Genomic DNA, 14,879 nt, shown 5'->3' with positions numbered 1-14,879 from the left:
TTTAAATGGGGAATTGGGAAGGAGGTCTTACAATGCGTTGACCAGACTATGTATCTTGGCATGTGCATTAGCTCAAGTATCAATGAGTTTCCTTGGGTTGCGAAAACAAAGGATAAATGTAAACAACTAACAGCACAGGCCTGTATACTTAATAAAAAGTTTGGTAAACATTCATTAAAACCTGTCATGGACTTCTATAAAAATGAAATTCATTCCGGCAATTACACATGGAGCCAATAGTGCTCTGGGATGTCCAGACACACTATGGTCATCGCTTGAACATCACTTCTGGTCCAAAGTTTTGCGCCTTCCAATGGGTGTACCAACAGCTTGCATAAGATACGAGCTAAGTCTCTTGTCAATCAATGCAATTGTAACGTGGACCACTCTAAATGAATTTAGAAAAATAACCTCTGAGTCAACTGCTCCTCAATACCAGATTCTAACAAGTGCCGACACAGGACCGACAAACTGTATTCTGTTCCAATGGATAACATGCTGTGACACCATCCTCAGTGATCTATGCACCAACAGAGAGTTACTCCATACGAATCCTGTCAAAGTAAAATCACTATTATGGCAGCAAGATTGGATTGACACGGGACATAAGAGGAACTCATAGAATTATGAAAATATGCCCAGCTGAAGCAAGAAAATTAAATGACCCTCAATCCTACTTGCTTAAGTTCCCAGACACTGCCCATAGACTTCTTTACATGAAATTTCGCTTGAACCAATTCCCAACAAGAGAAATGTTGGCAATTCGTCAAAAAGATGGAGCTCCAATATTGACCTGTCGCTTATGCGGGGAGGAAAATGAAACACTGAAACATCTTATTTTGTGTTGCACACAATTGCGACAAGAACGATCTATTCATTTGAGAAAATATATTGTGGCAAGACCAACCCTGTCTGCTGAGGACTGGTGGGATATGATGCATCAAGACGTGGAACGCAGTCTAACAATCGAACTGACTTTCCTTCTTGAAAAGATGATCAAAAAGCTAGAAAAATATGAAAACGACATCAAAGTCGCCGTAATCTCTGCTCGAACATTGGCAATCTAAGCGTGCTTTGGACTCCAAACGCTCCTTACTAAGTCTTATGCCTCTCCCTTTTGCCTTCCTCCAGTCTATCTGTCTATCTTTGCCCTTATACTTCGATTGGAGCTCCTTCTGTAAATCTCTTTTCTTTAAGAATGAATACTTCTAATGTTTTTTGAGATTTTCCTTTTTCTTTTTCTCTTTCTTTACTTTTTAAAGGTTTGTAACAAACCAATAAAAAAATAAATAAATAAATTAATAAATCTGTGTGCGATGCTCAGGTCAGTGCCTACATTCGGCAGGCTGATTTGACTGCTAACATCATGAAGTCGAAGGCATCTAGGGCCATGGGCCCCAACAGTCTCTGTAATTTAGTCCTGAAGGGCGATTCACCATAGTGGGCCTCTCTCCTTCGCCGATTGTTCCTCCAGATTTGTAAAATGGGGGTAGTCCCCCATTCTTGGTAACCATCTGTTCTCCAGCATGGGGTCTGGCATGGATTCACATGCTCATAAATATTCCCCGTCGTCAGGCTGGGAATCCTCTGTAAAGAAAAAATCAGTATCAGTTTTGTTTCTGATCTGTCTTTATTAGTAGTAACCAATCACTGGTCTCTGGGTCATACTGCCCCCAGCCAATGACTGCCCTCTACCTAAGCCCCTGGCAGCCATCTTCAGATTTTTACCGCACGTTCAAGTGTTGGGAGTCCTCGTGCTGTAAATCTCGAGCTTTTACTGCGTTTTGTGTTTTTTCTAAGATTTTACTCTTATATTTTCAGTCAATCGAGCCTCAAGCTCCACCGATTCTACTTCGGATCAACTGGGACCCGTTTTCAGAATTTTCAACGCCCCTGAAATTTTCACTTCTTGGAGGATTCTGGAAGATTTTTGAGGCCTACCCTGTGTGGTCATGGCCTAGGACAAAGGAAACACGACGCCTGTTGGATCCAAGCTGTTCAGGAGCTGCCCTGGATGTGGATTACAGAATGTCTTCAAGGAAGATGAGCACTCCCGGTGCCTCTATTGCCTTCAAAATGACAAATCGCACGTGGAGAAGGACTGTGCGTTTTGTAAGACCATGTCCGAACGAACAATGAAGGATCGTCGTGTTCGACTCACCAACTGGCTGGAGGGGAAGAGCCCAGCAGCAGGTGAGAAGAGGAAGAAGTCAGAGCGGTCTTCCAAGACCTTTGGGTGCACCCTGGTGATGGGGGCCCAACAAAAGGCTAAGCACACACAAGTCTGCGGGCACCGGGAGTGATGATTGGTCAGGCTCCTCGGCTGCCAGGCAGGGCGCATTATCACCAATTCCATCAACCACGAGCCAATGCTCTGGCTCTGTGAAGAAGTCGGAGAACCTGGGTAAGCTTCGGGAGAAGCCCCGGTCGATCCCGACAAACAGCCGAGGGGGAGCGAGGTGGTGACCCTCCCCCAAGGAGAAGGCCTCATGCGCGCCCAAGGTCGTGAAGGCCCTAATTCACTCGGCTAAGGCCTCGATTGAAGGAGTCGTGTCGGCCCTGGCGAAACCTACAGAGGCTTCCCCAGTGGAGACGGCTCCAGGCGCTATAGTTTCCCAGCCACCACAGAGGGAATTTTCTTTTCTGCCTATCGAGAAAACCTGCGTGAAACCCCAGCAGGAGAAAGGGGTGGGGGCACAGTAGATATAACGGACACAGATACCACCTCTGAGGATGAATTGGCTAGCGTCCAAAGGATCCTGGACAGGAAGTCCGAAGGATCCTGACAAGGCCGACGAAGAGAGCAACGAGGGAGCCGATGAGGATATGGCTGCGGAGGGCCCCATGCCCCAGCCTTCGGCCCCATTGCAGCCGGTACCCAGACAGTGGACGAGTCACTGCAGGCCATCAAGGCGGACACCGAGACGGCTCGGCCCTTGGGTGTTCAACGACGGCCGTCCTTTCGGAACTCCGGAGGCAAGCAAGGTGCCTCCAAAGGATTTGGCAGCGGTTCCTCGTTGTACCGCCAAGCGGCCCGCTCCTCGTTGCAGGAAGCCTATAGAGGACGCGGCAAGACGGGAGGATCGCATCGTCGTCGCCCAGGAGGCCAAGGCGGCGATGAAGCAGGACTGAACAGGCCAGGGCGTCGAACCCCCACCCGAGCACCCCAGTGGGAGGCCGGCTGGTGAAAATTCGTCAGCGTGTGGGAGTCCATCTCCACCGACCGTTGGTTGCTAGATGCCCTGGCCCACGGGCACACTCTGGAATTTCAGAGAAGGTGTCCCCATATACCACCCGTGGCCAGAAAGGAAAACCACATCCCACAACTACTCCTTGAGGTACGAGCGATGCTAAGAAAGGGGGCTATAGAACTCATCCCAAAAAGGCTCAGGGGCTCCGGAGTGTACTCGCGGTACTTCCTCGTCCGGAAGAAGACCGGCGGTTGGCGACCCATCCTGGACCTTTGCCGCCTCAACAAATACATCAAGTCCCAGAAGTTCCGGATGGTCACCCTTCAGCACATGCTGGGACAGCTGTAGGAGGGCGACTTCCTATCGTCGCTGGACTTGGAGGATGCCTACTTCTACATCCCCATTCTAAAGGGACATCGCAAATTCCTACGATTCGTGGTCCAGGGGCGGCACCATCAGTTCAAGGCCCTTCCCTTCGGATTGAAGTCGGCACCCAGGGTATTCACCAAGTGCCTGGCACTAGTGGCGGCGCGGCTGTGCCTGCAGGCGATCCACGTCTACCCCTGCCTGGACGACTGGCTCATCTGAGCAAAGTCAAGAGATCTAGCCGTCGATCACACAGCGAAGACCGTCCAACTGCTCACGGATCTGGTATTCTCGATCAAAATCCCACTTGGTACCGTTGGAAGTCGCCCTGTTCCTGGGAGCCAGACTCCACACAGTGGCTGGATTGGGCAAGGTACAAAGGCTGTTGACCATGGACGTGGCCAGGGTGAGGTCCATCAAGTCCCTACTCGGCATGATGTCCTTGTGCATCTACCTCGTGCACCTATGCAGGCTGCGGATGCGACCACTGCAGGAGTTCCTTGATGCCCGTTGGATGCAAGCGGCGGGCAGTTTCGAAGACAGGATCTCACTCAACGAGACTTTCCGCCAAGCGATCCGGTGGTGGGGCACCCACGCGCATCTAGCGGCAGGTATGGACTTCCAGACCCCGGCACATCAGGAAACCGTGACGACGGACGCCTCCCTGGAGGGATGAGGAGCGCACACCAGAGATCTCCACGCAAGGGGGCCTTTGGCTACCGGAGGAGAGGTCACTACACATTAATGTCCTGGAGCTCCGAGCCGTGTTCCGGGCCCTCAGGTCGTTCCTTCCGTCCTTCAAGGGCAAGGTGGTAAGGGTCTTCACCGACAACACCACCATGATGTTTTACATCCAGAAGCAGGGGGGCACCAGATCCCCAGCTCTATCCAAGGAAGCGCAGGATCTGTGGCACTGGGCCGTCGGCCAAGGGATGTTTCTGGTACCCTTCCATCTGGCAGGAATAAAGAACACCATCGCCGACTCACTCCGCAGGGAGCTGCGCTCGTGCCACGGGTGGGAGCTGCGGCAGGATGAAGTGGAATCTCCTATTCCGACGATGGGGCAATCCCCAGATCGACCTATTCGCAACGGCGAAAAACGCCAAGTGCCAGAGGTTCGCCAGCAGGTTTCCCCAGCCAGGGAGCATGGGCGATGCCTTCTCATTCTCCTGGGACGGCCTGTTCCTGTATGCGTTCCCACCTTTGCCATTGCTGCTGCGACTCATCAGTCAACTCAGACGGTCCCGATGCAGAATGATCATCGTCGCAATGGCGTGGCCGAGGCAGATTTGGTTTCCGGACCTTCTAGACATGTCGGCGCACCCCCCAACCCCCCAGTCAAACTGCCGACGGACGTGGATCTTCTCGCCAGAGAAGGAGGCGCCATCCTCCACCACGAACCGGGGCCAGGGGGTCCTCGACTCTAAAGTGCCATGGACACAAATGGAAGAGGTTCTCTGTCTGGTGCCATGCACAGAAGTTTAACCTTCTGCAGATTACGGCCCCTCAAGTGCTGCTGTACTTGCTATCGCTGGCCAAGGCGGGGCTGGCACATGCCTCCATCAAGATCCATCTGGTGGCTATCTCCCGCTACACCAGAACTCCGGGGCGGTCATCTCTATGGTCTCATCACCTCGTGAAGGAGTTAATGAAAGGACTGTTCTGATCATTCCCACCGGTGAAGACCCCTGCCCCGGTGTGGGAACTCAACGTGGTGCTGACCAGGCTCATGCGGCCACCATTCGAGCCGCTGCATTCGGCACCGCTGAAGTTCCTGTCGTGGAAGACAGCGTTTCTTGTAGCCATCACCTCCGCATGATGAGTGGGAGGGATCCAGGCCCTCTCCTGTAAACCTCCATACCTGACATTCCACGAGACGAGGGTGGTGCTGAGGACGCACCCCTCCTTCATGCCCAAGGTGCCGTCGGACTTCCATCTCAACAAGCCCTTGGTGTTACCTTTTTTCTTCCCGTCGCCTTTGTCGCCGGGTGAGAGGACTTTGCACTCGCTGGATGTGGCTAGAGCGCTGAAGTTCGTGGACCGCACAAAGAGTTTTCGGAAGACATCACAGCTGTTTGTGTACTTTGGACCTGTGAACTAAGGGAAGGCCCTCTTGAAGGCTTCCATTTCCAGATGGCTCTCCGGCTGCATCATGCACTCACCGGTTGGCAAACAGACCGTTGCCCGGCCGTCCGAGAGCCCATTCAACCAGAGCGATCGCTGCTACCACGGCGTTCCTCTCTGGTCTGCCCCTGCTGGACATCTGCAGGGCTGCTACGTGGAGGTCGAAGCACACCTTCACGAGATTCTACCGCGTCGACCGGGATTCCAGGGAGAAGTCCAGAGTCGGCCAGGCCGTGCTGCACAACTTGTTCGCCTGAAGGTGAGCCTGGTGAGGAGGTAAGAGATGCTTAATGTTGAGCCTTGCCACCTCCCATGGTTGTGCATGTGTGTACTGCTATGTATTCTTGTATTCATGAGCATGTGAATCCATGCCAGACCCCGGGCTGGAGAAGGAACAAGTTACTTACCTGTAACTGTTCTCCAGCATGGGTCTGGCATGGATTTGCATGCTAACCCTCCCGCATACCCCTCTGCGGCTCTTCTCTTGGTCCTACTGCCACTTAAGTGCTACCAAATCTGAAGATGGCTGCCAGAGGAGGGGGTTAGGTAGAGGGCAGTCACTGGCTGGGGCAGTTTGACCCAGAGAGAAGTGATTGGTTACTAGTGGAAAGACAGTTCAGAAACGAAACTGAAACTGATTTTTTTTCTTTACCGAGGATTCCCAGCCTGACGACGGGGAATGTTCATGAGCATGTGAATCCATGCCAGACCCATGCTGGAGAACAACAGTTACAGGTAAGTAACTTGTTCCTTATAATCACCGTCCACAAGAAAGGTGGAGCAGGCCGATTTGACTGCTAACATCATGAAGTCAAAGGCATCTAGGGGCATGGCCCTGACGGTCTCTGTAATTTAGTCCTGAAGGGCGATTCACAATAGTGGGCCTCTCTCCTTCACCGATTGTTCCTCCAGATTTGTAAAACAGGGGTAGTCCCCCATTCTTGGAAAAAATCTGCTATAATCCCCGTCCACAAGAAAGGTCTACGCACTCAGCCAGCAAATTATAGACTTCTGGCTATGCTGGATTGCAGCTCAAATATACTTGCTGACATACTTCTGTAGCTGCTCTCCAAATGGTTCACAGAAAGGATTATTGAATTTTCAGCAAACGGGTCTCAGGATAGGATGTGGGACCACACACTCAATATGGACTCTGCTGACCTTGATCTCTGACTCCCAGCGTTACGTGCGAGCTACGCTATACATATGTTTCATGAAATACTTAGCTGCATTAGACTGTGATTAGAACAAAACTTTGGGAAATGTGGGCGCAAAGGGTTAAAGATCTGTCAGTTATATACTTTATCAAGGCGCTCTACAGTGAGACGCAGGTCAGAGTAAGACTGTGTCAAGAGAGGGCGCTCTCTGACCCCCTTGTCACCACATGGGGGCTGAAACAGGGGTGCCGTATGGGCCCCCCTGCTTTTCTATCCCTACATCTCAGAGCTGCCCCAGGCACTGAAGCCAGTTAATAATCATCCCCATATGTTTGGTGAGGACCCTGTCCCCTGCTTAACATATGCAGGTGACAGTGATCCTAGATCGCACACCAGTAGACCTGCAGTGCTCGCTTGATGCCTTATTCGCATTCTCCAGAGATCCTGGTCTCAGGCCTAATGCATCAACACCAAAATAATGGCCTGTGGGAAGGGGGCATATGGCACCCTGCCGTTTGTTTGGAAACTAGGGAACATCAAGTTAGAAAAGGTTCACATATGAAAATATCTAGGGGTCACCTTTGGGGCCTCTGTCAGACTCACAGGTGGCAGAGAGGATATTGCATAAGGCCTGGCATAAGTGGCTTTCATTGAAAAGAATTGACAGCCATGCGGGATGGTGAACAGAAGCAAAAATCAATGCTTATAAAGATTCAATCATCCCAGGCACACTGTATGTACTGGAAGTATTCCCACAGAGATCAGCGGCTTGGCTCCCTAAGTTGGAAGCAAGAATCCTTGTTCACTGTTGGCTCTTCAAGGCTGTGTCCCTGCTGAGGCCATGAGGTTCGAGATGGGAGTCTTGTCACTGCTCTCACTCTGGAAGGCTGCAGTCTGTAGGTTGTGGGCTAAAATGCATTACGACCATGGTGATGATTGAGTCCGGCACACCCTCCCCCCCCAATTCCATCAGATTCTCCCATGAGTACATGGTTTAGGACCCTATCGGCAACAGTGAAGTCCCATCTAGTTGAAATTGGTGTGCACAGAGCCCTAGCATCATGGATATATTTTTATTTTCCGAAAATGGAAGAGAAAACAAATCGCCAAGATGCTGCTGAGGCCCTGGACTACTTGGTCAAACTTTCTAAGTTTGGTTTATTTTCACAACAGTTTCGGCCTGGGCTCCCCCCTCCATCCCCCCGAGGTCTTACTTGACAAAGCTCCACTCACCATCACTGACTAGGTTTATATTATCACTGCGACTGTCCACGCTCCCTGTCTGAGAAATTACAGGGGCTTGGGCAGGGGTTGCCAGGGGGGAAAAGACTGTGTGGACTTTGCCATAAGTGGGTGGAGATGCCAAGACACATCCTAACACTTTATTTATTAACATTTATAAAGCGCACATCAGCCCTTTAGGCATAGTGGCACTGTTACAGTAAACATGTCTGGTTACATCGTGCATAACAGTTACAGAGGGCAAAACAGTTAGAGGTGTACAAGGGCATTATTTAATACAGAGCTGTCTGTCGTGTTATACAAGCTTAGTTACGCAGGATCCATGTGTAGGTGTATGTGATGTGGGTGAAGTGTCAGTTGAATAGTGCAGTTTTGAGGCTTTTGCGAAATGTAGTGAGGGATGTTTCTGCTCGAAGAGCGTTGGGCATTGCGTTCCATAATTTGGATGCTAGGTGAGGGAAGCCTAATCCTCCTGCTTTGATTATTTTGATGGGCGGAATGCGCTATTTGTTTGTGTACTGTGTTCTTCTGGGCCGAGTGGAGATGTCTCTGCTGATGGTTTCGGATTGGTAGGGGGTGCAGAAAGGCTGAGGCATTTGTGCGTTAAGGTGAGGGTCTTGAATACAATTCTTTCCTTAACTGGGAGCCAATGGGCGTCTCTTCTGGCTTGTGTAATGTGATCCCTTTTGGGTATGTTGAGTGCTGCTTTGAGTGTGTTGTTCTGGACTGTTTGGAGCCGGCTTTTGATTTTAGCCGAGGTGCCTACAAGGAGAGTGTTACAATAGTCAAGCTTGGCACCGATGGTGGCCCTTGCAATAGAGTGACAGTTTTGGCTAGAGAGGAATGGTCTGATGGCATTTATACGTTTGGTGGTGTGGGCGGAGGCAATGGCACTTACTTGTCTGTTCATGGATAAGGTGGAGTCAAGATAGACCCCGAGGGTCTTTACTGTTGGGGAGGCTGTGATGATGATGTTGTCAATGAGGAAGTAGTTGTATTTAGGGTCCAATTTGTTCAGTGTTTATTTGGGGCCTAAGAGAATGATCTCTGTTTTTTCGCCATTAATTGAATAAATATATTTTCCAAACCCACCACCCTTGATCATAAACTCTGTTTAAAATTGGTCCAGGACAATGCACAGCGCTCGCTATAGAGTACAACAGACTGTACAGTCATTTTACAATTCACGAGTCAGAACAATTCTGGAGTGCAATTTATTGGACAGTCTTTAGTCATCACGGTGATGGCCTACCAAATGTGGCAATTAGTGGTTAGGAAATTGTCCATCGAAGACTAAGGGTTTAAACGAAAAGTTTGCAGTGTCCTGGACCAATTTTAAAGAGTTTATGGTCAAGGGTGATGGGTTTGGGAAATACATTTATTCAACTTGGTATATCTGGATGTATTTCTTGAATAGTCTTTTTCCAAAAAAGTGCAACGGTCCATGCAGTACTATGAAATGCTATTTTAACTAATACTTATTATTGTGAAATTCTTATTTTAATGTTAACACTTAATACTTAAAATGTGTGTTGGGGTATTTGAATTTATATTTGTATTTTTGAACAGTGTGAAAGGTACAGTTTTAACCAAAGGCACTTAATTAAAAAAAGAAAGGGCCTTGGAGCTAGTCACTCCATCAGAGGTAAACCAGCTTATTATTCTGTGTACTTCCTTGTTCCAAAGAAAAGCAAGACCAAATGTCCAGTACTCAATTTAGGACCAGGAAACAAATGTCAAACCTCAGAAGTTCAGAATGACAAAATTACCGGAAGTCATTTCTCTTTTCAAGAGGGGAGACTACATGGAAACGCTAGTTCTGGAGCTTGTGGATCTGCTTAGATCACATGCTCTGCCTAGTCCGACACCTAGTGGAAGTTGCGGAGTATTACAAGATTTGTTTTCAAAACTCAAACGGACGTTGACAGCGCGTGATTAGTAATACTATCCCTAGTGTGACATGTACTTTACCCATTGCCCTCCACGCGTCGAGGTCCCTCAGATTGTTTTTTTCTGCCACCGATGTCGGTCGCAAATGCAGAGTTCTCTTCCAGGCTGATGCCTTTGATATACTAAAGTTATACTTGTAGTATTTGTTCCTTTCCTCTGTTTGCCTTGCTGCATGACTGCTCATCCACTCGACTGCTCCTGACGAACACCAACAGCGTTGACGACTGACGATCGATGCCCAGACGCTGCCTTGCAGGCCTCTTTGGGCTTTGGCCCATTACAGTAGGGTGAGAGGTGGGAGGTTTGTTATACTGACTCCTTTCAGAGAAAGTTTATCCCATTATCCCTTTTCTTCTTTTCTCACCCAACTGGCCTTTTAAAACACACTCCGAGTGTGCAATCGCTGTCTCCCGAGGGATCTCGCCGAAAAGCCCTGTAAATCCAGTCTGCTTTTACAGCCAAAAACCCTAAAGGATCAGCGGACGAAACGCTGGCCCGCTAACGCCATGCAGGCTGAGGCCTCCATAGACGTGACGGAAGATTCCAGCTATGGCAGTTACGAAGTCATGAGTGACACAGAGGGCGATCAGGATCCATCGGGATCCCAAGTGCAGGCAGGCCGGTGGTCCTGTATTGGAGAAGACACCTGGAGAACATGACACACACAAGCACGCTAAGGACATACCTCACGGCTGCCTCTTGATGACACCGTCGCGCGTCAAGGCCCCATGCTGTGACTGGGGATAAAGCCTCGGGTTCCTCGCTGTCCTCTGGGCCATCGAGCGCGCTTTCACCTACCGACAGTTCCCAAAAACCGAAAGCGAAGGTCGGCTCGGTAACCGCATATAAAAAGACCTTCCTTTCGCGCAGCGAAGAACAGTGGTCGAAAGGCATCTCGTCAAATGCAAGCGTTAATTCAAAAACACGTTAGCACTTCACTATACTAAAGGCAAGGTTGCCAAAAAAACTCAACATTTCGATGCCCCTCACCCCCAAAGTCACCCAAACAGAGGTTTCTACTCCCTTAGGTACCCTCTCTGGGGCTATGCACCATAAAGATACTATTCCCTCAAAGCCCACCCCTGCTAAAGATGCCACTCCCTCCCAGTGCTCTGTCATCTCAGGTTTCCAACCAGAATTTCATTTTACACCAGAAAAATGTAATAACATTTTAGGGCAAATGTCCTGTTTTGTGAACCTTATGGACAAACACCACGACCAACTAACGGCACTTAGATGCCTCACAGCCAGGGGCATCCAAAGAGCCACCCCCTGCCAAAAAGTCTTGCTTTGAGCCACGGCCGAGCACCTCTGCTCTAGGCATTCCAGCCTCAGCTTTCTCCAGCATGGGGTCTGGCATGGATTCACATGCTCATGAATATTCCCCGTCGTCAGGCTGGGAATCCTTGGTAAAGAAAAGGTATCAGTTTCGTTTCTTATCTGTCTTTCTTAGTAGTAACCAATCACTGATCTCTGGGTCATACTGCCCCCAGCCAATGACTGCCCTCTCCCTAAGCCCCGCCTCTGGCAGCCATCCTCAGATTTTTACCGCACGCTCAAGTGTTGGGAGTCCTCGTGCTTTAGCTCTGGAGTTTTTGCTGTGTTTTGCGCTTTTTCAGGAGATTTTCTAATTTTTTCGGTTTAATCGAGCCTCAAGCTCCACTGTTTCTACTTCCGACAACGGGGACCCGTTTTGGAATTCTTCTTCGCCCCTCAAGGGTGAAGTTTTCATCGAGTTTAAGCTTCTTGGAGGATTCCGGAAGATCTGCGGCCTACCTCAACGGACATGGCCCAGGACAAGGGAAGCTCGACGCCCGGATCCAAGCTGTTCAGGTGCTGCCCTGGATGCGGATTACAAAATGTTTTCAAGGAGGATGAGCATTTGCGATGTCTCTACTGCCTTCATGAGGACAAGACGCACGTGGAGAAGGACTGTGCGTTCTGCAAGAACCTTTCGGAACGGACCAAACAAGATCGTCGTTCCCGCCTCGCCACCTGGCTGGAGAAGGGCACAGCAGGTGAGAAGGCAAAGAAAAAGTCTGAGCGGGCTTCTAAGTCCTGTGAGGGCGCCCCGGCGACGGGGGCCCAACTAAAGGCCAAGCACCACGAGTCCGCGGGCACCGGGAGCGCCGAAAGGTCGGGCTCTTCGGCTGCCAGGCAGGGTGCGACTTCCCCGGCACGTTCAACCACGAGCCAGCGCTCTGGTTTGGGGAAGAGGAAGTCTGAGAACCCGGGTAAACTGCTGGAGCGGCCCGGTCGATCTCGAAGGGACCCGAGGGGGAGCGAGGTGCTGACCCTCCCCCCAAGGTGAAGGCCCAGGACGCACCTAAGGTGGTGAGGGCTTTGATCCAGCCGGCAAAGGCCTCTATCGAAGTGGTCGCTGCGACCCTGGCAAAGCCGGCTGAGACTACGCCAGTGGAAACGGCCTCTGGGCCCAGAGTATCCCTGCCACGGCGGAGGGAATCCTATTTCCAGCCCATCGTTAAGACCCCCGTGAAGACCCCGGCGGAAAAAGGGGGGGGGGGGGCGGTGTCCATTACATACTCGGAATCAGCCTCTGAGGAGGATCTGGTGGAAACCGGGAAGGGCCTCAACGAGAGGTTCATAGGCCTCAACGAGAAGTTCGAGAAGGTTTGATCCCAGGGGACGGTTCCCGCTGATGTGATCGAAGATAGTGACGATGAGGGCCCAGTGGAGCAGCCCTCCCGTCCGTCGCAGCCATTACCCGAGCCCCAGGATAGCTTGGCGGCCATTTTGTTGGCGATCCAGTCCTTATGTACTGAGATAAGGACAAGGTTACCACGGACCCCGACGGAGGATCCAGAACCAGGCCCATCGGGAAGCCCTCCGAACAAGCAGAGGAGAGTCCACCCCGCTCCTCCTTTCGTGCCCGCGAGGCCTGTGGACCCCTCACCCCCCTCGCCGGATCCTAGAGAGGATACGGCAATGGATACAGGGACGGACGACGACGGCGGTGAAGACACAACGGACATCCCGTCATCACCCCCCCCCCCCCCCCTTGGGCTTCTCCACCCGACGAAATTGGCTCCTTTCACGCCATGATAACCAGGCCATCCGAGCTTTTCTAGTTCTGCCCTGAAGAACAGAAAAAGGAGGGGTTTCTTTACCAACGACGAGAGGAAGACGGTCCTCGCGGTGCCGTTGCTCGACGACATCTGGGACGAGGGGCTGGCTATCCTCAAGAACCCTTCCACGACACCTGCCAAGAGGGACAGGTATGAGAAGTACTGAGTCCCCGATGCCGCCCACTTGTGCCTCAGGGCCCAGCCCACGCCGGACTCTGTCGTCTCGGCAGCGGGCAAGAAGAAAGCAGCGGGTGCGGCGGCTTCAACTTCCACTTCCCCGCCGGACAGCGAGGGCAAGAAGTTGGGACTCCATGGGACGACGAGTCATCTGTCGGCGACGACGATTAAGGCGGCCAATGCCTTAGCGATCATGGCCCGCTACGACAGGGAGCTTTGGTTCAAGATAGCTCCCCTGCTAGACTTCCTACCGGACAACAAGAGGGCGGAGTCCCTACAAATTCTGCAGGAAGGAGAGGTGGGGTCTGATCACGCGATAATGGTGGCAACGGCGGCAAGCAAGGGGGATTCCGCCGTCGTCGTCAAGGAGGCCAAGGCAGCAAGGCCTCCTCCAAGCAAGACTGAACCGGCCGTGGCGTCGGGCCCCCACCGAAGCACCCCGGTGGGAGGCCGGCTGACTAAGTTTGTCAGCGTGTGGGAGTCCATCTCCAACGACAGTTGGGTGCTGGACACCCTGTCCAACGGGCACTCGCTGGAATTCCAAAAGAAGTGTCCTCGCATTCCTTCCATGGCCAGGAAGCAGAATCCCATCCCTCAACTGCTGTTGGAGGTAAGGGCGATGCTCAAGAAAGGTGCCATAGAGCTCGTCCCCAGGAGGTTCCGGAGTGTACTCAAGGTACTTCCTCGTCAGAAAGAAGACAGGCGGTTGGCACACCATCCTGGACCTGCGTCGGTTGAACAAGTACATCAAGGTGCAGAAATTCAGGATGGTCACCCTCCAGCACGTGCTGGGACAGGTGGAGGAGGGCGACTTCCTATCGTCGTTGGACCTGGAGGATGCTTACTTCCACATCCCCATTCTAAAAGGACACAAAGTTTCTCAGGTTCGTGGTTCAGGGACGCCATTACCAGAGCCCTGCCGTTCGGATTAAAGTCGGCACCCAGGGTATTCACCAAGTGCCTGGCGCCAGTGGCGGCGCGGCTGCGCCTGCAGGGGATCCACGTCTACCCCTACCTGGACGACTGGCTAATCCGGGCAAGGACAAGAGAACTCGCCGTCGAACACAGCGAGGACCGTCCGGCCGCTCACGGAACTGGGATTCGCCATTAACTACCCCAAATCCCACCTGGTTCCGTCGCAAGTAGCACTGTTTCTGGGAGCGATACTCGATACAGTGGGGCAATTGGCCTCCCCGTCGGAGGAGAGGACGAAGGCCATTCTGGGCAAGGTGCGGCACCTGCTAGCCACGGACGTGGCCAGGATGAGGTCCATCAAGTCCCTCCTCGGGATGATGTCCTCATGAATCTACCTTGTACCCCTTTGCAGACTTCAGATGCGTCCGCTACAGGAGTTCCTCGACGCCCGCTGGTTTCGGGCGACGGGCTGCTTCGAAGACAGGATCCCTCTCGATGAAGAGTTCCGTCGGGCGATCCTATGGTGGGGTACCCGTGCGTACCTCACTACAGACACAGACTTTCATACCCCGGCGTTTCAGGAGACGGTGATGACAGACGCCTCTCTGGAGGGTTGGGGGGGCCCACACCGGAGATCTCCACGCAAGAGGCCTTTGGCTCCCGGAGGAGAG

Source organism: Ambystoma mexicanum, chromosome 6p (genome assembly GCF_040938575.1).
Source record: "Ambystoma mexicanum isolate Mex_15411 chromosome 6p, UKY_AmexF1_1, whole genome shotgun sequence".
Taxonomy (NCBI): domain Eukaryota; kingdom Metazoa; phylum Chordata; class Amphibia; order Caudata; family Ambystomatidae; genus Ambystoma; species Ambystoma mexicanum.
The sequence above is the reverse complement of the archived record's forward strand: the minus strand, read 5'-3'. Positions refer to the sequence as shown.